Source organism: Oncorhynchus gorbuscha, linkage group LG11, assembly GCF_021184085.1.
Source record: "Oncorhynchus gorbuscha isolate QuinsamMale2020 ecotype Even-year linkage group LG11, OgorEven_v1.0, whole genome shotgun sequence".
NCBI classification, from domain to species: domain Eukaryota; kingdom Metazoa; phylum Chordata; class Actinopteri; order Salmoniformes; family Salmonidae; genus Oncorhynchus; species Oncorhynchus gorbuscha.
Window position 1 is genome coordinate 28,706,167 of NC_060183.1, and position 22,334 is coordinate 28,728,500.

Here is a 22,334-nt window from a genome sequence, read left to right on the forward strand (position 1 = left end):
TTATTGTGGCATGATCTCTGTTGCCTGGAGGGGTTGTGGCTTGACCTTTGACGTCTGGATGGGTTGTGGCGTGAACTCCAATGTCTGGAGGGGTTGTGGTGTGACCTCTGATGTCCGGGGGGTTGTGGAAGGACTTCTGACATCTGGAGGGGTTGTGGCGTGAACTCCAATGTCTGGAGGGGTTGTGGTGTGACCTCTGATGTCCGGGGGGGTTGTCGAGTAACTTCTGACATCTGGGGGGCTTGTAGCATGACCTCTGTTATCTGGAAGAGTTGTGGCGTGACCTATGACGTCCGTAGTGTTTTGGCATGCCTTCTTAAGTCTGGAGGGGTTGTGGCGTGACTTCTGTCTTCTGCAGGGCATGTGGCGTGACATCTGTTGTCTGGAGAAGGATCAAGTATAAAAGCAATCAGGTGGCAAGGTGTAAATACCACTGTGTCATCCAGCTGATACGAAAGGAGTTCTCACAGGTGTGGTGCAAACTCTATCTCTGATACGTCTGATAGGTCTGAGAGACAGCTAACATCAATCCCTTCAGTGTTGATTAAAGTGACAGCAACTGTAACTCATTTTACATTATGAACAATTTCCTGTTTCAGCTCCTTGGTGATAAGGTAACATCTCAACACCCCACATTTCTTATATTCACACTGTGGGAAAAACTGTTATTTTGCTTGACACAAAAGTTCATAATTATTTACATAAAGTCCACCTGCGTGCAATCTAAGTGTCACATGATCTCAGTATATATACACCTGTTCTGAAAGGCCCCAGAGTCTGCAACACCACTAAGCAAGGGGCACCACCAAGCAAGTGGCACCATTAAGACCAAGGAGCTCTCCAAACAGGTCAGGGACAAAGTTGTGGAGAAGTACAGATCAGGGTTGGGTTATAAAAAAATATCAGAAACTTTGAACATTCCACGGAGCACCATTAAATCCATTATTAAAACATTGAAAGAATATGGCACCACAACAAACCTGCCAAGAGAGGGCCACCCACCAAAACTCACAGACCAGGCAAGAAGCGCATTAATCAGAGAGGCAACAAAGAGACCAAAGATAACCCTGAAGGAGCTGCAAAGTTCCACAGTGGATATTGGAGTATCTGTCCATAGGACCACTTTAAGCCGTACACTCCACAGAGCTGGGCTTTATGGAAGAGTGGCCAGAAATAAGCTATTGCTTAAAGGTGTTCGCCAAAAGCCATGTGGGAGTCTCCCCAAACATATGGAAGAAGGAACTCTGGTTCATGGAGACTGAAATGTTTTGGCCATCAAGGAAAATGTTATGCCTGGCGCAAACCCAACATGTCTCATCAACCTCTCATCAAAGAACACCATCCCCACAGTGAAACATTTAAATGTCTTGGAATGGCCTAATCAAAGCCCAGACCTCAATCCAATAGAGAATCTGTGGTGTGATTTAAAGATTGTGGTACACCAGCGGAACCCATCCAACTTGAAGGAGCTGGAGCAGTTTGCCTTAAAGAATGGACAAAAATCCCAGTGGCTAGATGTGCCAAGCTTATAGAGACATACCACAAGAGACTTGCAGCTGTAATTGGTGACTCCACAAAGTATTGACTTTGTGGGGGTGAGTAGTTATGCACGCTCAAGTTTGCAGTTTTTTTTGTCTTGTTTCTTGTTTGTTTCACTATAACAAAATATGTTGCATCTTCAAAGTGGTAGGCATGTTATATAAATAAAATGATACAACCCCCCCCCCAGAAAAAAAATCAATTTTAATTCCAGGTTGGAAGGCAACAAAATAGGAAAAATGCCAAGGGGGGTGAATACTTTCGCAAGCCACTGTATAGTCTACATTCAAATGCCGTGGCTAAAGTGCGTGCATTGAATAAAATAAGAATGTATTTAATAGGGAGACCATAAAGAAGTATGATTCATACATCTAACCCTGTCTAGAACCTTAAAGGGTTATTTGGCTGTCCCCATAGGAGAACACTTTGAATAACCCTTTTGGTTCCAGGTAGACATAAACCATTGAAAAACACTACATCCAGATGACAGTTATGCTACGTTGTGTCTTTCTTGAGGTTGCACAGTCACAACACACTTTCTGTTCAGAGGCTGCCAACGAACAGCAAGCAGTACGTCAGTCTACAACTTCTACAATGAACAAGCTCAAACAAATTTGGCCAAAAAAATTGATCACAAACCCGGGACCGGCATTCTCCCTCACTGACTGTTGCAATATTCCAAGATTAGGTGCATTTCCCCCTTTCAGGGTGTGCTAATGAACACACCCTGGCTTTACTGACTTTTCCCCCTGGATTTATGGCCTGCCTTTATACGTGAAGGACTAACGGTACTGTGAAGAAGAGGCATGCAAAATCTCCCAAATTCACATGTCTGAATTTGCATGATTGCATCATGGCCATGCAGGTCTTGTTCAGTTATGATATATTGTTTGGCTATTTAATAGTTTGTTATAGGCCCTATTGGCATTGGGCTTTAGCCTATTGAAATGTTCGGCTATAGCCTAATAAAGTGGTCTTTATCGTAATAATGATATATTTCTCTTAAGAACAATATTTTGTATTTGTAATGATGATATATTTATTGCAATAATGATATTTTATTATTTCATTATAATTATATATTTTATTATTTCATAATAATGTGATCTTATCTCATAATTATATACAAATATATATATATATTATGAGTGGCAGCAATACTCCACTATAATTGTGTTATCAAAGCTTGAGTTTTGAAATAATATATGTTTTGATAAGAACAATGTTGGCAGGCCAGGCATAAATCCATTATCCTGTGACTAATGTATTAGTCCTACTGCCCAAACCTCATTCCTAGAGAACTGTTTTTATTAGGTTAATGATACATTTTTTAAGAGATATTTTTTACTTTTTTTATCTGAGTGGTAGAGCTCAGCTTGCTTTTTGATCACTTTCAAAGTGATCTTGACTCAGAAAAGGTTGGTGACCATTGCTGTAGACCAAGGGTCTCCAACAGGTTGATCGCAAACTCCCAGGAGCTCGCAGCCCACCTATGAGTGGCTCGCCAAACACGCAAACTGTCATAAACAAATCTCACAAGTATCCGACACTGTGTGCTCCCAGCTACTATCCAATCAAAATAAAATTGACATTATCACACCCCTGTTAAGTGACAATTGGCTTAAAAAGCCAAACGTAACACAATATCTGCCAATACATTTCCAGCAATATCGCCCCTGTCTGTGTGGTGTGCCATCTATCATTTCGTGTAGCCAGTTGTATGGTAGACAGAAAGACTACCTGGCAGAATTATAGTGTGAGTATTTGTGTCAATCAGTATGCCTCAGGAAGTAGGGGTGCTGAGGGTGCTGCAGCATCCTCTGAAAAATCTGAATTAAAACCATTTAAAAAAAAATGAAAATGGAAACAAAGTGTGCACTGGGCCTTTACTAGTCCTGTATTAGCAGACTGATATATAAACACATAAATGACCTGGGGAAGAGTTGCAGGGGAGAAGAAAAGAGTATGCCTATTTGTAGAAAAGGCTGGAGAACCCTCTAGAACATTACGTTACTTACATTTGCTCTCCACTAGAAAGCGGCAAAGTCTCTCTTTGACACTGTCTGTCCTTATCTGTTGTCAGACCAGTGTCGATGACCCTCAGTCATCCATTTAACTGTACCACTAACAACATACACATATCTCAATGCTAGACGCAGTAAACTTTACAAAGGACACAATAGAAATATGTACCTCCCAAATGAGCCCATTATGATGTGAGTATTGAAAGCAGCCAACGATCATCATAGGCTGCTTATGACCTCTACATAATGGCATCGTAGCAGGTTGTGAAAGGTTATGTCTTGTCAACTTTTAATGGATATGTGTACTCTGATGGTGTCCTAACATGGATAGTGTAAATGTAAGAGCTGTGTAGTGTGACAATCAGAGAAAAAGAAAACAAATCACCCATACAAAATAACAGCTTTTATTTTAGCGTTTATTTCGTCAGATGACATTGTCTGACACGACCAGATGGCGCGAATTCGATTTTGATAACGATTTACTTTGACAAGAAAACCGTGCTGATAATTGGCCTCGCTAAACAGTGCATTTGTTAAAATATACAAAATGGCAACAAATGTTTTAAAAAAGACAGCCTATTTGTTGATATTTACATTATAGTACATACAGTCATATCGGTATACACACGATACTGACATAATAAATAACTGGTTAATTGATCAGTGTTCATCACGACTTTGGGGCTTGACAGGTCCAACTTGTAGTGTCAGGGTGGTAGAAAAACTCCTTCCTGGAGAAACAAGGGAAAAAAATGTGGTCAGAATCTGTCTAACATCATTCCATAAACGACATAGATCACGGGTTGTAAATTATTACTGCACGACCATCGATGTTGTCATGATTTAGATAGTCCTCTGCTGCACAGGAGGCTACTGAGGGGAGAACAGTCCATACGAATGGCTGGAACGAAGCAAATGGAATGGCATCAAACACCTGGGAACCAATGTGTTTGGAGTATTTGATATCATTCCACAGCAGTCATTTACCACAAGCCCATTCTCCCCAATGAAGGTACCAGCAACCTCCTGTGTTCCGCTGCCATTCTTAAGCCTTTTATTGTGTACTCACTCTCTCCATTTGGGCTCAACAGCGCCACGACACAGCAGGCCTTCATCACATGGGCAGATCTGGTTGATGCTGAACGCTAGGCCACCTTCGGGAACGAAGCAGCTCTCATCTCGCAGCAGACGCCGCTTGCACAACTGCTCACCGTGATGACGGGCACAGCACATAGACTCGCCGCAGTCCCTGTCTACTTTACACCTAGCACCTAGACAAGACAGAGCCAAACGGTGAATCATTTCATGAATAATAATTCAATGAACTAATTAGTTAATGAAGGCATGAATTATGCAAATCGCTACTTGATGAATTAGTCCGTAAACATCCTGTCACCCTGTGGTCATCATGAAACCTGTCTCTCTTGTATTATTATTTGAAATGTAGACAGGTCCCTCCCTTAGTGCCAGCACTCAGTTTAGCAAAAAAGTAGCACAACGTTTTTTTTTTTTTATCACCATGAGATACATTTACTTCAATAAACTGTACTGTGTCCACCACAAATGTTCAAGTGAGTCGCAATGGCCTTGTCACTTAGCCTACCCTCTTGTCCCTCAGAAATGTGCGCCGGTGGCACTTCCCAAACATGCAGCTGAGTCCTCGGACACACTGGGCATCTCTCCTGCAGTACTGGCCCTCCCCACGGAGAGGAAAACACAGGCCAAAGTGACGGTCACAGGAGAAGCTTCGACCACAGGCGCGGTCATGGTCACACACACCCTGAAAAACAAAGCAAGAGCTTAGAAACTGTGATAATGATGACACACACCCATAAGAAAATCATTGCATTCACATCTGGTATAACATATACTCTCTTGAAACAAATATGACAATAATGGTAGTTGTCATGTTTTATGGGAAATAAAGTGAAAATAAGTTGTGTTATTAAAGACTGAGCGAGATGCCGTTGCAATGAGCAGCACCGCAGCTAATGAGATGGGCCCGATGCAAGATCGCTCTCACAGAGTAACTGTGCATGTGCGCTTCACGCTGGTAAAAAAAAAGTGTTAGTATTGGGAGCAAAACAGCGGAGAAGTTTAGCCTAAAGGCTTCAAGGCTCTTAGATGTTACGGAAATCGTGTTCACTTCATGCACGCAACTTCATTGTGCTGCGTCTACATTTCGGTTTGCTTAACTGGATTTGAGCTAGTTGAAACCAATGAAGAAAACCAAGAAAGGAAACCAAGGAAGATCAATGATGATACACTGAGAACCATCTAAGTAAATAAACCATTCAGAGTGTTGCTGCCCATTTACTGCTGCTGTGATTGAGAGCCATTATCAGTCGAAGATTGGTGCTCTAAGATCCTAATTTTTTCTAACCACTTCCAACACAATACAAACAGAGAAAGCTACTGGAATAGAGTAGCGCCGTCACTAACATGCTAATGTGCCATTTACAACTCTGGAGTATTGACAATGGTTCAGCTACTACTGAATTACACCCAGCCTTTATGCTTGACTAAGCTACTTCCCGAATCTTGAAATGTGTGTGGTTTTTATCTAGACAAACAGATAGAGACAATGTGTCGTTGACTTTTAGCAAATTGCATTCTTCGACCAGATTGACCATGTGAAAATGCTACAAAAGCAGATACACATGTGTGTCAATTCAAGCTCAGGTAAAATAGCAGGAGATTACCACCTCATTAATTAGGAAATTCAAAAAACATTTCAGAACTCCTTCAGTGGGACAAAACCTGTTGAAGCAAACAAGATGCTTTCAAACACAATAAAATGATGATCTGGGTCTTACCGAGGATCCTTTGGTGTTGACTGGAGGGGTGCTCTCCATGAGAGCCATGGGTCCTTTTTGGGGGGGACTGTGGGGCATGTTGAGCATCCAGGCCCAGATACGGCCCTGGGCCAAGGGCATGCACAGCCAGAGAGACAGGAGCCACAGAATCTTGGTTGACATCATCTCCACAAAATGTGCAATTAGGTAGGAAAAGAGAGAACGAGAGAGGAAGAGAGAAAAAAAAATGAGCTTGTCCGAATGGAGTTGAAGAGGTATTGAGACAGAGAGAGAAGAGAGTTTCCAAAACGGAGGGTCTCAGCCGATATAGATGTCCTGTGTGTACAGTCTAGGCAGGAGGGTTTGATATCAAGCTCCTCTTGTGCCCCATGGCTTATAAAGGCTCTGGAGGCCCCTCTCTCTCCCCCTGCTATGCTGTTTGTTCAAGCCACAATGTGGGAGGAGACAATTAGTGGTTAATGGCTTAACTAAATTGACTGAGACACCCCCTACGACCAGAAAAGGATGGCAGAATTATCAGCTGCGGAGGCAGAAAGGGGGAGAGTAGGGGTGTTGGTCCAGGGGTGGGGTAATGGGCTTGATGGATTGACAACATTGACAACAGGGGCCACACAATGGAGCAAGACAGGCACCTTCAAGGCTTATCTCACTCAGACAAACAAGGTGGGGAGTGTGAAGACAAAAGCAGACAGAAACGACATGTCACAGATTCATGGCCTGGGTCGTTGAGTGGCAGCCCCACAGGGCCAACGCAGTTGACCCTAGCTAGTGGCCCTCTGTGCTGGACAAGGGCCCCACACTGGGAGTAATTTGCTTCAGTGCACACTGCAGACAACCCCCAGATCTCATTAAACGTAATTATCATCAGGGAGGTTGGAATACAAACTCTGGCGGGACGGCTCGCTTTCTCAAGCTGCCATTTAATAGATGTTGGTCCTCTTGTGTCTTCCTCCTAACTTTTTACACATTTCCAGAGTTAGGACACTAATCATACTAATTTGGTTATTGTATATGATCAAACTTCAAAATAATATTGTTGATTCAAATTATCCCCCCCAAAATAAGCAACTGACAAACAAAGATTTTTTTTTAAAAGAGGTCTCCTGATGAAGACCAAAGAGTAGAGATGTTGTGTTACTAAAGGACACGGTCTTGTCTACTACTAATGGCATTAAAGATGATGGACAGTTGTGGTTGCCTTGCACGACAGAGGCAAAACTCTCATGTATAATAACCACAAATGTCAAAATCATCAAAACATATTTTCTAATACTTGTTTTGTTTCAATAGCTCAACCAAGCACACCTTAAATGACTTCTAGGTATTTGACATAAAAAAATATATATATTTCACCCAGATCTGATAAAAACTTTGTCGCTCGGGAGAGCCATGACAATGAAGTATGACCTACTTGATTCACTATCTCTTAGCAATTCTGGGCAGCTAAAGATGTTGTGTGTCCAACCTTAAGCCCTCTGTTTGGAAAAAAGACTGACATTTAATATATGTGTATTTTAAATTTATAAAAGTTTTCTTTGTCTGTTTACAACCTTTTTTTCCCCCATCTTACAGATTCCCTTTCTTGACTTTTGATGCAGCAATCTTCAGACCAAAGTAGGTGTAATTTACAATGTGCTTTGCAGCATGGCTACTTGGAGTGAGTTGCTGTCTGTTTCTTTAACATCTGGTCTTTTTAGTTTTTTTTATGCTCGGGCCCAACTCTGGTTACCTAAGCTAACAGATGCGGATGTTGCTGACTATATTATCTGCTCTGTGGGTGACAGTATCAATCTATGTGTTACTCACATATCTGTCACAACTTTAATTACGTATTTGGACAGACTGGAATAGAGAGTTTGGCAAAAACTTGACTGTAACATGATTACCATACTCAATATTTATTACACCCTATTACAGCGTAGAGCAGAGATTTATCCTTTCACCCTGACTCCCCTTACTCTCCCTGTCCCACTCTTTCTTTCCCTACCCTCCTGTCTTTCCCCATCATTCCATCTTCTAGAGACAGTGCCGTCGATCTCACCTCATCTGTTCTGGTTTTGGAGGTGGCAGTTAATGAGGGACACTCAGCATGCCTGTGTTTGGCCGTTTAGCACTAAATGGATAACATCACTAAATCCCCAGTCGTTGGTGCACCAGAGCTTACTGCCTGGCCCCAGAGGCCCGGGAGGAGCCTTTATGTGGAGCTCTAACTCCCACCTCATTTAGGGAGTCAATTATACTGAACAAAAATACACTGAACAAAAATATAAACGCAACATGTAAAGTACTGGTCCCATGTTTCATGAGCTGAAATAAAAGATCCCAGAAATGTTCCATACCCACAAAAAGCTTATTTCTCTCACGTTTTGTGTACAAATGTAATGGCATGTCTCATGTTTCAGCATGATAATGCACGGCCCCATGTCGCTATTCCTGGAAGCTGAAAGTGTCCCAGTTCTTCCATGGCCTGCATACTCAGCAGACGTGTCACCCATTGAGCATGTTTGGGATGCTCTGGATGGACATGTACACCAATATGCAGCAACTTCACACAGCCATTGAAGAGGAGTGGGACAACATTCCACAGGCCACAAACAACAGCCTGATCAATTTGATACGAAGGAGATGCTGCATGTGGCAAATGGTGGTCACACCCATTGAGCATGTTTGGGATGCTCTGGATGGACATGTACACCAATATGCAGCAACTTCACACAGCCATTGAAGAGGAGTGGGACAACATTCCACAGGCCACAAACAACAGCCTGATCAATTTGATACGAAGGAGATGCTGCATGTGGCAAATGGTGGTCACACCCATTGAGCATGTTTGGGATGCTCTGGATGGACATGTACACCAATATGCAGCAACTTCACACAGCCATTGAAGAGGAGTGGGACAACATTCCACAGGCCACAAACAACAGCCTGATCAATTTGATACGAAGGAGATGCTGCATGTGGCAAATGGTGGTCACACCCATTGAGCATGTTTGGGATGCTCTGGATGGACATGTACACCAATATGCAGCAACTTCACACAGCCATTGAAGAGGAGTGGGACAACATTCCACAGGCCACAAACAACAGCCTGATCAATTTGATACGAAGGAGATGCTGCATGTGGCAAATGGTGGTCACACCCATTGAGCATGTTTGGGATGCTCTGGATGGACATGTACACCAATATGCAGCAACTTCACACAGCCATTGAAGAGGAGTGGGACAACATTCCACAGGCCACAAACAACAGCCTGATCAATTTGATACGAAGGAGATGCTGCATGTGGCAAATGGTGGTCACACCCATTGAGCATGTTTGGGATGCTCTGGATGGACATGTACACCAATATGCAGCAACTTCACACAGCCATTGAAGAGGAGTGGGACAACATTCCACAGGCCACAAACAACAGCCTGATCAATTTGATACGAAGGAGATGCTGCATGTGGCAAATGGTGGTCACACCCATTGAGCATGTTTGGGATGCTCTGGATGGACATGTACACCAATATGCAGCAACTTCACACAGCCATTGAAGAGGAGTGGGACAACATTCCACAGGCCACAAACAACAGCCTGATCAATTTGATACGAAGGAGATGCTGCATGTGGCAAGTGGTGGTCACACCAGATACTGACTGGTTTTTGGATCCACACCCCTACATTTAAAAAAAAAAGGTATGACCAACATCTGCATATCTGTATTCTCAGTCATGTAAAATCCATAGATCAGGGCCTAATGAATGTATTTCAATTGACTGATGTTGTCATGCAGGTGAAAGAGGACCCAAAAGCGACTTGGCGAAAACAGAGTCTTTAATCCAGTAAAGTAAATACAAACAAAAAACACAACTTTCACTCGAAATGACGAGGACAAACTGGAGACTCGATCTTGAACAGCAGGTGAACAGCAGGTTGCCTCGGGAAGGCACTTGAACCAGACAGACTCAGACACCTGCTCACCACGCAGCATCTGAGGAAAACACGACACGACAGGGCGATACACAAACACAGCACGGTGAATTCTAGACAAGGAACCGACAGGACAGGAACGGAACACAAAGGAAGAAATAGGGACTCTAATCAGGGGAAAGGATCGGGAACAGGTGTGGGAAGACTAAATGATTGATTAGGGAATAGGAACAGCTGGGAGCAGGAACGGAACGATAGAGAGAAGAGAGAGCGAGAGAGTGAGAGAGGGAGGGGGAGAGAGAGGGATAGAAAGAGGGAAAGAACCTAATAAGACCAGCAGAGGGAAACGAATAGAATGGGAAGCACAGGGACAAGACAAGATAATAAATGACAAAACATGACAGTACCCCCCACTCACCGAGCGCCTCCTGGCGCACTCGAGGAGGAATCCTGGCGGCAACGGAGGAAATCATCAATGAGTGAACGGTCCAGCACGTCCCGAGACGGAACCCAACTCCTCTCCTCAGGACCGTAACCCTCCCAATCCACTAAGTATTGGTGACCCCGTCCCCGAGAACGCATGTCCATGATCTTATGTACCTTGTAAATAGGTGCGCTCGACAAGGACGGGAGGGGGAGGGAAGACGAACGGGGGTGCGAAGAAAGGGCTTAACACAGGAGACATGGAAGACAGGATGGACGCGACGAAGATGTCGCGGAAGAAGCAGTCGCACAGCGACAGGATTGACGACCTGGGAGACACGGAACGGACCAATGAACCGCGGAGTCAACTTACGAGAAGCTGTCGTAAGAGGAAGGTTGCGAGTGGAAAGCCACACTCTCTGGCCGCAACAATACCTTGGACTCTTAATCCTGCGTTTATTGGCGGCTCTCACAGTCTGTACCCTGTAACGGCAAAGTGCAGACCTCACCCTCCTCCAGGTGCGCTCACAACGTTGGACAAACGCTTGAGCGGAGGGAACGCTGGACTCGGCAAGCTGGGATGAGAACAGAGGAGGCTGGTAACCCAGACTACTCTGAAACGGAGATAACCCGGTAGCAGACGAAGGAAGCGAATTGTGAGCGTATTCTGCCCAGGGGAGCTGTTCTGCCCAAGACGCAGGGTTTCTGAAAGAAAGGCTGCGTAGTATGCGACCAATCGTCTGATTGGCCCTCTCTGCTTGACCGTTAGACTGGGGATGAAACCCGGAAGAGAGACTGACGGACGCACCAATCAAACGACAGAACTCCTCCAAAACTGTGACGTGAATTGCGGGCCTCTGTCTGAAACGGCGTCTAACGGGAGGCCATGAATTCTGAATACATTCTCGATAATGATTTGTGCCGTCTCCTTAGCGGAAGGAAGTTTAGCGAGGGGAATGAAATGTGCCGCCTTAGAGAACCTATCGACAACCGTAAGAATCACAGTCTTCCCCGCAGACAAAGGCAGACCGGTAATGAAGTCTAGGGCGATGTGAGACCATGGTCGAGAAGGAATGGGGAGCGGTCTGAGACGACCGGCAGGAGGAGAGTTACCCGACTTAGTCTGCGCGCAGTCCGAACAAGCAGCCACGAAACGGCGCGTGTCACGCTCCTGAGTCGGCCACCAAAAGCGCTGGCGAATAGACGCAAGAGTGCCTCGAACACCGGGATGACCAGCTAACTTGGCAGAGTGAGCCCACTGAAGAACAGCCAGACGAGTGGAAACAGGAACGAAAAGGAGGTTACTAGGACAAGCGCGCGGCGACGCAGTGTGCGTGAGTGCTTGCTTAACCTGTCTTTCAATTCCCCAGACTGTTAACCCGACAACACGCCCATAAGGAAGAATCCCTCGGGATCAGTAGAAGCCACAGAAGAACTAAACAGACGGGATAAGGCATCAGGCTTGGTGTTCTTGCTACCCGGACGGTAAGAAATCACAAACTCGAAACGAGCGAAAAACAACGCCCAACGAGCTTGACGGGCATTAAGTCGTTTGGCAGAACGGATGTACTCAAGGTTCTTATGGTCTGTCCAAACGACAAAAGGAACGGTCGCCCCCTCCAACCACTGTCGCCATTCGCCTAGGGCTAAGCGGATGGCGAGCAGTTCACGGTTACCCACATCATAGTTGCGCTCAGATGGCGACAGGCGATGAGAAAAATAAGCGCAAGGATGAACCTTATCGTCAGACTGGAAGCGCTGGGATAGAATGGCTCCCACGCCTACCTCTGAAGCGTCAACCTCGACAATGAATTGTCTAGTGACGTCAGGAGTAACGAGGATAGGAGCGGACGTAAAACGTTCTTTTAGAAGATCAAAAGCTCCCTGGGCGGAACCGGACCACTTAAAACACGTCTTGACAGAAGTAAGAGCTGTGAGAGGGGCAGCAACTTGACCGAAATTACGAATGAAACGCCGATAGAAATTAGCGAAACCTAAAAAGCGCTGCAACTCGACACGTGACCTTGGAACGGGCCAATCACTGACAGCTTGGACCTTAGCGGAATCCATCTGAATGCCTTCAGCGGAAATAACGGAACCGAGAAAAGTAACGGAGGAGACATGAAAAGAGCACTTCTCAGACTTTACGTAGAGACAATTCTCTAAAAGGCGCTGTAGAACACGTCGAACGTGCTGAACATGAATCTCGAGTGACGGAGAAAAAATCAGGATATCGTCAAGATAGACAAAAACAAAGATGTTCAGCATGTCTCTCAGAACATCATTAACTAATGCCTGAAAAACAGCTGGCGCATTGGCGAGACCAAACGGCAGAACCCGGTACTCAAAATGCCCTAACGGAGTGTTAAACGCCGTTTTCCACTCGTCCCCCTCTCTGATGCGCACGAGATGGTAAGCGTTACGAAGGTCCAACTTAGTAAAGCACCTGGCTCCCTGCAGAATCTCGAAGGCTGATGACATAAGGGGAAGCGGATAACGATTCTTAACCGTTATGTCATTCAGCCCTCGATAATCCACGCAGGGGCGCAGAGTACCGTCCTTCTTCTTAACAAAAAGAACCCCGCCCGGCCGGAGAGGAAGAAGGCACTATGGTACCGGCGTCAAGAGACACAGACAAATAATCCTCGAGAGCCTTACGTTCGGGAGCCGACAGAGAGTATAGTCTACCCCGAGGAGGAGTGGTCCCCGGAAGGAGATCAATACTACAATCATACGACCGGTGAGGAGGAAGGGAGTTGGCTCGGGACCGACTGAAGACCGTGCGCAGATCATGATATTCCTCCGGCACTCCTGTCAAATCGCCAGGTTCCTCCTGAGAAGTAGGGACAGAAGAAACGGGAGGGATGGCAGACATTAAACACTTCACATGACAAGAAACGTTCCAGGATAGGATAGAATTACTAGACCAATTAATAGAAGGATTATGACATACTAGCCAGGGATGACCCAAAACAACAGGTGTAAACGGTGAACGAAAAATCAAAAAGAAATAGTCTCACTGTGGTTACCAGATACTGTGAGGGTTAAAGGTAGTGTCTCAAATCTGATACTGGGAAGATGACTACCATCTAAGGCGAACATGGGCGTAGGCTTCTCTAACTCTCTGAACGGAATGTCATGTTTCCGAACCCATGCTTCGTCCATGAAACAACCCTCAGCCCCAGAGTCTATCAAGGCACTACATGTAGCACCCGAACCGGTCCAGCGTAGATGGACCGACAAAGTAGTACAGGATCTTGATGGAGAGACTTGAGTAGTTGCGCTCACCTGTAGCCCTCCGCTTACAGATGAGCTCTGGCTTTTACTGGACATGAATTAACAAAATGTCCAGCAACTCCGCAATAGAGGCACAGGCGGTTGGTGATCCTCCGTTCCCTCTCCTTAGTCGAGATGCGAATCCCTCCCAGCTGCATGGGCTCAGACTCTGAGCCAGAGGAGGGAGATGGTTGCGATGCGGAGCAGGGAAACACCGTTGATGCGAGCTCTCTTCCACGAGCCCGGTGACGAAGATCTACCCGTCGTTCTATGCGGATGGCGAGAGCAATCAAAGAGTCCACATCTGAAGGAACCTCCCGGGAGAGAATCTCATCCTTAACCACTGCGTGGAGTCCCTCCAGAAAACGAGCGAGCAGCGCCGGCTCGTTCCACTCACTAGAGGCAGCAAGAGTGCGAAACTCAATAGAATAATCCGTTATGGACCGTTCACCTTGGCATAAGGAAGCCAGGGCCCTAGAAGCCTCCCTACCAAAAACTGAACGGTCAAAAACCCGAATCATCTCCTCTTTAAAGTTCTGGAACTTGTTAGAGCAATCAGCCCTTGCCTCCCAGATAGCTGTGCCCCATTCTCGAGCCCGGCCAGTAAGGAGTGAAATGACGTAAGCAACCCGAGCTCTCTCTCTAGAGTATGTGTTGGGTTGGAGAGAGAACACAATCTCACACTGCGTGAGAAAGGAGCGGCACTCAGTGGGCTGCCCGGAGTAGCAAGGTGGGTTATTAACCCTAGGTTCTGGAGGCTCGGCAGGCCAGGAAGTAACAGGTGGCACGAGACGTAGACTCTGGAACTGTCCAGAGAGGTCGGAAACCTGAGCGGCCAGGTTCTCCACGGCATGGCGAGCAGCAGACAATTCCTGCTCGTGTCTGCCGAGCATGGCTCCTTGGATCTCGACGGCAGTGTAACGAGCGTCTGAAGTCGCTGGGTCCATTCCTTGGTCTGTCATGCAGGTGAAAGAGGACCCAAAAGCGACTTGGCGAAAACAGAGTCTTTAATCCAGTAAAGTAAATACAAACAAAAAACACAACTTTCACTCGAAATGACGAGGACAAACTGGAGACTCGATCTTGAACAGCAGGTGAACAGCAGGTTGCCTCGGGAAGGCACTTGAACCAGACAGACTCAGACACCTGCTCACCACGCAGCATCTGAGGAAAACACGACACGACAGGGCGATACACAAACACAGCACGGTGAATTCTAGACAAGGAACCGACAGGACAGGAACGGAACACAAAGGAAGAAATAGGGACTCTAATCAGGGGAAAGGATCGGGAACAGGTGTGGGAAGACTAAATGATTGATTAGGGGAATAGGAACAGCTGGGAGCAGGAACGGAACGATAGAGAGAAGAGAGAGCGAGAGAGTGAGAGAGGGAGGGGGAGAGAGAGGGATAGAAAGAGGGAAAGAACCTAATAAGACCAGCAGAGGGAAACGAATAGAATGGGAAGCACAGGGACAAGACAAGATAATAAATGACAAAACATGACAGATGTCCTTATATGAACAGTAAATCAGTAAAATGGTTAAAATTGTTGCATGTTGCGTTTATTTTGTTTGGTATAAATGATAACGAGCAAAATCAAGCATGAAAACTAACTGAAATAAAACCGAATTTCAAATAAAAAAATTAAAAAATGAATAGAAATCAAAACTAATAGAAAATCACAAAACTGTAATAACCTTGGTGTCAGCAAAACCACCCATTAATTCAATGGCAGATCTTTAGGCTTTGGACAGGTTGCATGATGTTTCTAGTGGTTGTCAGTTTCATCTTCATCATAGACTACCATTGCACAGTTGTCTCTCTTCAAACTTTCCTTGTCAATTCATTTGATAGACTAGGCCTACGTTGTTTCAGCTTCATCCTAGGCCTAATGCAGCTTTTTGATAGCCTACAGCCAGGATTTGAAGGTGGGCCTACACTCTAAAGGGGTTGTCTTGAATTTGACAGTATCTTCCAGGCAGCTCGCTGGCGGGTGAAATGCTGTCGTTCATACTACAGTACACTTACTGTAATATAAATAGCACCAAAGCAAGTACCGTGTTAAGACACAGTGCAATACCGTAGAATTGACTGTATTATACTGTAGAAAAGTTCATGCTACCGCCATAGGAATTAATGGATGAATGAGGGATTGGTGCAAGCAGGTTGGCTGCTATAAGTCAATTGTTTACACATTACAGAATTTAAATGAATATTTGGTATTTTATATCACTTGCACTTATAGAGGCTTTAACAAAGGCTTCCAATCTGGCAGCAACTACAGGACAAGACAGACCAGGACAAGGCAAAATGCTCAACAATTCAAGGTTTAAGACTTGCCGCCACTCCAATATGTCCCCTATACACTTTACATTTAATGGGGCACTATAACCACATAGGAGATAAATGAGTTAAATTAGTACAGCATTCACACTCATTGGTGCAATAGCCTCTTACAAGATATGCCTCAAATATGTTAATGAGCCAGAAACAACAATACCACAAGTGGTCAAAAGGTTTCTGGAGCTCCAAATAAATCAAAATCAAATCAAATCAAAATCAAATCAAATTTTATTTGTCACATACACATGGTTAGCAGATGTTAATGCGAGTGTAGCGAAATGCTTGTGCTTCTAGTTCCGACAATGCAGTGATAACCAACAAGTAATCTAACTAACAATTCCAAAAAAAACTACTGTATTATACACAGTGTAAGGGGATAAGGAACATGTACATAAGGATATATGAATGAGTGATGGTACAGAGCAGCATACAGTAGATGGTATCGAGTACAGTATATACATATGAGATGAGTGTGTAGACAAAGTAAACAAAGTGGCATAGTTAAAGTGGCTAGTGATACATGTGTTACATAAGGATGCAGTCGATGTTGTAGAGTACAGTATATACATATGCATATGAGATGAATAATGTAGGGTAAGTAACATTATATAAGGTAGCATTGTTTAAAGTGGCTAGTGATATATATATATATATATATATATATTTACATCATTTCCATCAATTCCCATTATTAAAATGGCTGGAGTTGGGTCAGTGTCAATGACAGTGTGTTGGCAGCAGCCACTCAATGTTAGTGGTGGCTATTTAACAGTCTGATGGCCTTGAGATAGAAGCTGTTTTTCAGTCTCTCGGTCCCAGCTTTGATGCACCTGTACTGACCTCGCCTTCTGGATGATAGCGGGGTGAACAGGCAGTGGTTCGGGTGGTTGATGTCCTTGATGATCTTTATGGCCTTCCTGTAACAACGGGTGGTGTAGGTGTCCTGGAGGGCAGGTAGTTTGCCCCCGGTGATGCGTTGTGCAGTCCTCACTACCCTCTGGAGAGCCTTACGGTTGAGGGCGGAGCAGTTGCCGTACCAGGCGGTGATACAGCCCGCCAGGATGCTCTCGATTGTGCATCTGTAGAAGTTTGTGAGTGCTTTTGGTGACAAGCCGAATTTTTTCAGCCTCCTGAGGTTGAATAGGCGCTGCTGCGCCTTCTTCACGACGCTGTCAGTGTGAGTGGACCAATTCAGTTTGTCTGTGATGTGTATGCCGAGGAACTTAAAACTAGCTACCCTCTCCACTACTGTTCCATCGATGTGGATAGGGGGTGTTCCCTCTGCTGTTTCCTGAAGTCCACAATCATCTCCTTAGTTTTGTTGACGTTGAGTGTGAGGTTATTTTCCTGACACCACACTCCAAGGGCCCTCACCTCCTCCCTGTAGGCCGTCTCGTCGTTGTTGGTAATCAAGCCTACCACTGTTGTGTCGTCCGCAAACTTGATGATTGAGTTGGAGGCGTGCGTGGCCACGCAGTCGTGGGTGAACAGGGAGTACAGGAGAGGGCTCAGAACGCACCCTTGTGGGGCCCCGTGTTGAGGATCAGCGGGGAGGAGATGTTGTTGCCTACCCTCACCACCTGGGGCGGCCCGTCAGGAAGTCCAGTACCCAGTTGCACAGGGCGGGGTCGAGACCCAGGGTCTCGAGCTTGATGACGAGCTTGGAGGGTACTATGGTGTTGAATGCCGAGCTGTAGTCGATGAACAGCATTCTCACATAGGTATTCCTCTTGTCCAGGTGGGTTAGGGCAGTGTGCAGTGTGGTTGAGATTGCATCGTCTGTGGACCTATTTGGGCGGTAAGCAAATTGGAGTGGGTCTAGGGTGTCAGGTAGGGTGGAGGTGATATGGTCCTTGACTAGTCTCTCAAAGCACTTCATGATGACGGAAGTGAGTGCTACGGGCGGTAGTCGTTTAGCTCAGTTACCTTAGCTTTCTTGGGAACAGGAACAATGGTGGCCCTCTTGAAGCATGTGGGAACAGCAGACTGGTATAGGGATTGATTGAATATGTCCGTAAACACACCGGCCAGCTGGTCTGCGCATGCTCGGAGGGCGCGGCTGGGGATGCCGTCTGGGCCTGCAGCCTTGCGAGGGTTAACACGTTTAAATGTCTTACTCACCTCGGCTGCAGTGAAGGAGAGACTGCATGTTTCCGTTGCAGGCCGTGTCAGTGGCACTGTATTGTCCTCAAAGCGGGCAAAAAAGTTATTTAGTCTGCCTGGGAGCAAGACATCCTGGTCCGTGACTGGGCTGGATTTCATCTTGTAGTCCGTGATTGACTGTAGACCCTGCCACATGCCTCTTGTGTCTGAGCCATTGAATTGAGATTCCACTTTGTCTCTGTACTGACGCTTAGCTTGTTTGATAGCCTTACGGAGGGAATAGCTGCACTGTTTGTATTCAGTCATGTTGCCAGACACCTTGCCCTGATTAAAAGCAGTGGTTCGCGCTTTCAGTTTCACGCGAATGCTGCCATCAATCCACGGTTTCTGGTTAGGGAATGTTTTTATCGTTGCTATGGGAACGACATCTTCGACGCACGTTCTAATGAACTCGCACACCGAATCAGCGTATTCGTCAATATTCCCATCTGACGCAATACGAAACATGTCCCAGTCCACGTGATGGAAGCAGTCTTGGAGTGTAGAGTCAGCTTGTTCTGACCAGCGTTGGACAGACCTCAGCGTGGGAGCCTCTTGTTTTAATTTCTGTCTGTAGGCAGGGATCAGCAAAATGGAGTCGTGGTCAGCTTTTCCGAAAGGGGGGCGGGGCAGGGCCTTATATGCGTCGCGGAAGTTAGAGTAACAATGATCCAAGGTTTTACCACCCCTGGTTGCTCCCAGGCAGACTAATATATGATACTATGAGGTGGATTTACAGTAACATTTGAAATACAGCAATTTTCACACAATACATTTACAGCATTCCGCAGTAACATGTCTTTTTGGTGTTGATAGTACCAAAAATGACCTTATAAATGACAGTTTTCCGTTACTGTGTTGGCTTTAAATACGATTCTGGGAAAGGAGAAATGTGATTTGCCTCTGTGTCTGAGATGTGCCGGTGGCTTTGATTGACAGGTCCTTTAATATGTGTGTGTGTGTGTGTGTGTGTGGGGTGGGTGGGGGGGTGGGGGACTCCATCTCTTTAATCAGAAAGAAAGAAGGACTGGTAAAACTGAAATGAGCATAACAAAAAGTGTCATGATGATCAGCATATGTGTGAGGGTTAGGAATGACGACAGATGCCAGTTTTGTGTTTCCTCTCTCATTAAATGGGATGCAACTGAAGAAAAGGTTGTTCCTTTCATAATTGAATCATCTTCGAATATTTTCAGTAGCTTAAGCTATATTTTTTCATTCTCTTTATAGCGTAGCCAACTCTCTAGCCACTTTAAACAACCCATTGCCAGTGCCACTGCCTTCTCGGAAGCAAGAGAATGACCACAGAAGCAGGCATTTGTGACATTATGCGAATATTAAAAAGTGGGGGGGGGAAACACATCGGACTTGGTGTGAATGGTTTTGCGCTTCGAAATCAGAATTCAGATTTTTTTTTAAACTTTTAAAAAACCCAGTTGGTGGGAAAAGACCTTTACTTGATTTCTCATCCTTGGTGGTTACCAGGTTTGTCTTTATTTATTGTTGACAGAAATCTGTAAATGGTTCAGTTGGCAAGTGAAAAGTAACCCCCCCCCCCCCCCACTGGGAACACATTGGTTGAATCCATGTTGTTTCCACGTCAATTTCAATGAAATCACGCTGAACCAACGTGGAATACACGTTGAATTAACATCTGTGCCCAGTGGGCGACTCTTGAAAAGTGGACTGCGTACAATCAGTCAAATGTGAACACAGTTCGAGACACCTTGTCAGTTTGGTGACGTGTAGGAATCCATTTGTATTTGATTTATCCCATGCACCGAATACAACGGGTGTGGACTTTACTGTGAAATGCTCACTTAGGAGCCCTTCCCTACGATGCAGAGTAAAACAATGAACAATAGTAACACAAAAGGGATACAATATACAAGAATTAAGCTATATACAGGGAGTACCAGTAACAGATCAATGTGCAGGGGTACGAGGTATTTGAGGTAGATATGTACATGAAGGCAGGGTAAAGTGACTAGACATCAGAATAGATCATAATAAAGAATAAAGGACAGAGTCGCAGCAGCATATGTTGAGTGTGAAAGTGTGTGTATGTGTGTGTTTCGTGCGTATGTCGTGGTTGATAACCAATTGCAAATAACTTTAGAGAAACAATTCACTTATTTACAGTTAGTTACTGTGGCTGCTGCGTCAGTCTTTGCTCCAAACATAATGCCGCCTCCGACAAATGTACGTTGTCTCCACTTACAAACACCGAAATAAAAATGTCAAAAATGTTTTCATTTTGATGTTTGCAACAGCTCTACTTTCCAAGCATTTGGGCTGCAAGACTTATAGCCTATAGACACATTTTCAGTTGAGGTCATGTTTATTTTTTTATGTTGCAGCCTTTCTCTATGTAGCTCATATCTGAAAGTGTTTTCGGTCTCTGCTTCTGGCAGTCAAGCATTTATCAAAACACAATGGCGCAGACTCCCTCTATCCCTTCTCTTCCTCCGTCACTATATCTATCGCTATATCTCTCTACCTCTAATGAGTTGGTCATATCTGTCAATATTTGGAAAGGTCTGGGCCTGATCTTATCAGTGGGCTGTTTTGCACACAAACGAGGGCGCCTCAACAATGGAATTACTAGCCTTACTACGACTCCCACTCCCCTCCTCTATCACGTCTCTCCACGCACACAAATCTGATATAGCCACCCTCACCAGCTATAGTATGTCTACACTCAGGCACACACACACACGCACGCGCACGCACACACGCACACACGCACACACACACACACACACACACACACACACACACACACACACACACACACACACACACACACACACACACACACACACACACACACACACACACACACACACACACACACACACACACACACACACACACACACACACACACACACACACACACACACACACCTGTTGAGTTATTCCCAATCTCCAACCAGATAATTGTCTCCAAACAATCTCAGCGTCATCTCCCCCCACCTTTCTCCTCCCTCCCCAGCGTTAATGACCATGTTAATGGGGTTCGTAATGAACGTGGTTGCTGTCACAATCAACACTGGGGTCGCACTCCCAATTAGGCAACAACAAATAGAGCCAGGCAGGATGATTTGTCCATTGTAATGTACCTTGACCCCTGGGGGAGAACTAAATGGCAAGGACATGTGTGTATTCAGCGTTGAAATGAATGATAAAATGTATTGTGTCATTTTGAAGTAACTTTTATTGTAATTAAGAATAGAATATGTTTCTAAACACTTCTACATTAATGTGGATGCTACCATGACTGTGGATAGTTCCTGAATAAATAGTGAATAATGATGAGTGAGAAAGTTACAGACGTTCAAATATCATACACCCAAGACATGCTAACCTCTCACCATTACAATAACAGGGGAGGATAGCCTTTTTGGGGGGGGACTATCTGTAATCACGGTAGTATCCACATGAATGTATTAGTGTTTAGAAACATATTCTATTCTTATTTACAATAAAAGTGACGCCAAAAGTTCACAAAATCATTTTTACCATTAATTTCGATTGGACACAAAATAATCTGAAACACAACCAAAGCAAAAAGCAAAAAGCAAATGCATTCAACAAGTTTGTAGATTCACAAGCTTGATGTAATCATTGCGTGTTAGGAATATGGGACCAAATACTAAACCTTTCACTAATTTAATACACATATAAAATGGGGGGACTATGTACAAAAAGTGTTGTAATTTCTAAAAGGATCACCTGAAATGGGTGAAAATACCCTTTTGGAGCTCACAATATACAGTACCAGTCAAAGGTTCGGACACACCTAGTAATTCAAGGGTTTTTCTTTATTTTTTTACAACTATTTTCTACAT

The 22,334-nt window shown here is 44.9% G+C and overlaps 1 pseudogene; it reads right to left on the reverse strand.

Moving 5' to 3' along the window:
* LOC124047641 lies at window positions 1-6,541 on the reverse strand (annotated as a pseudogene).
* Window positions 6,542-22,334: the final 15,793 nt, after the last annotated feature.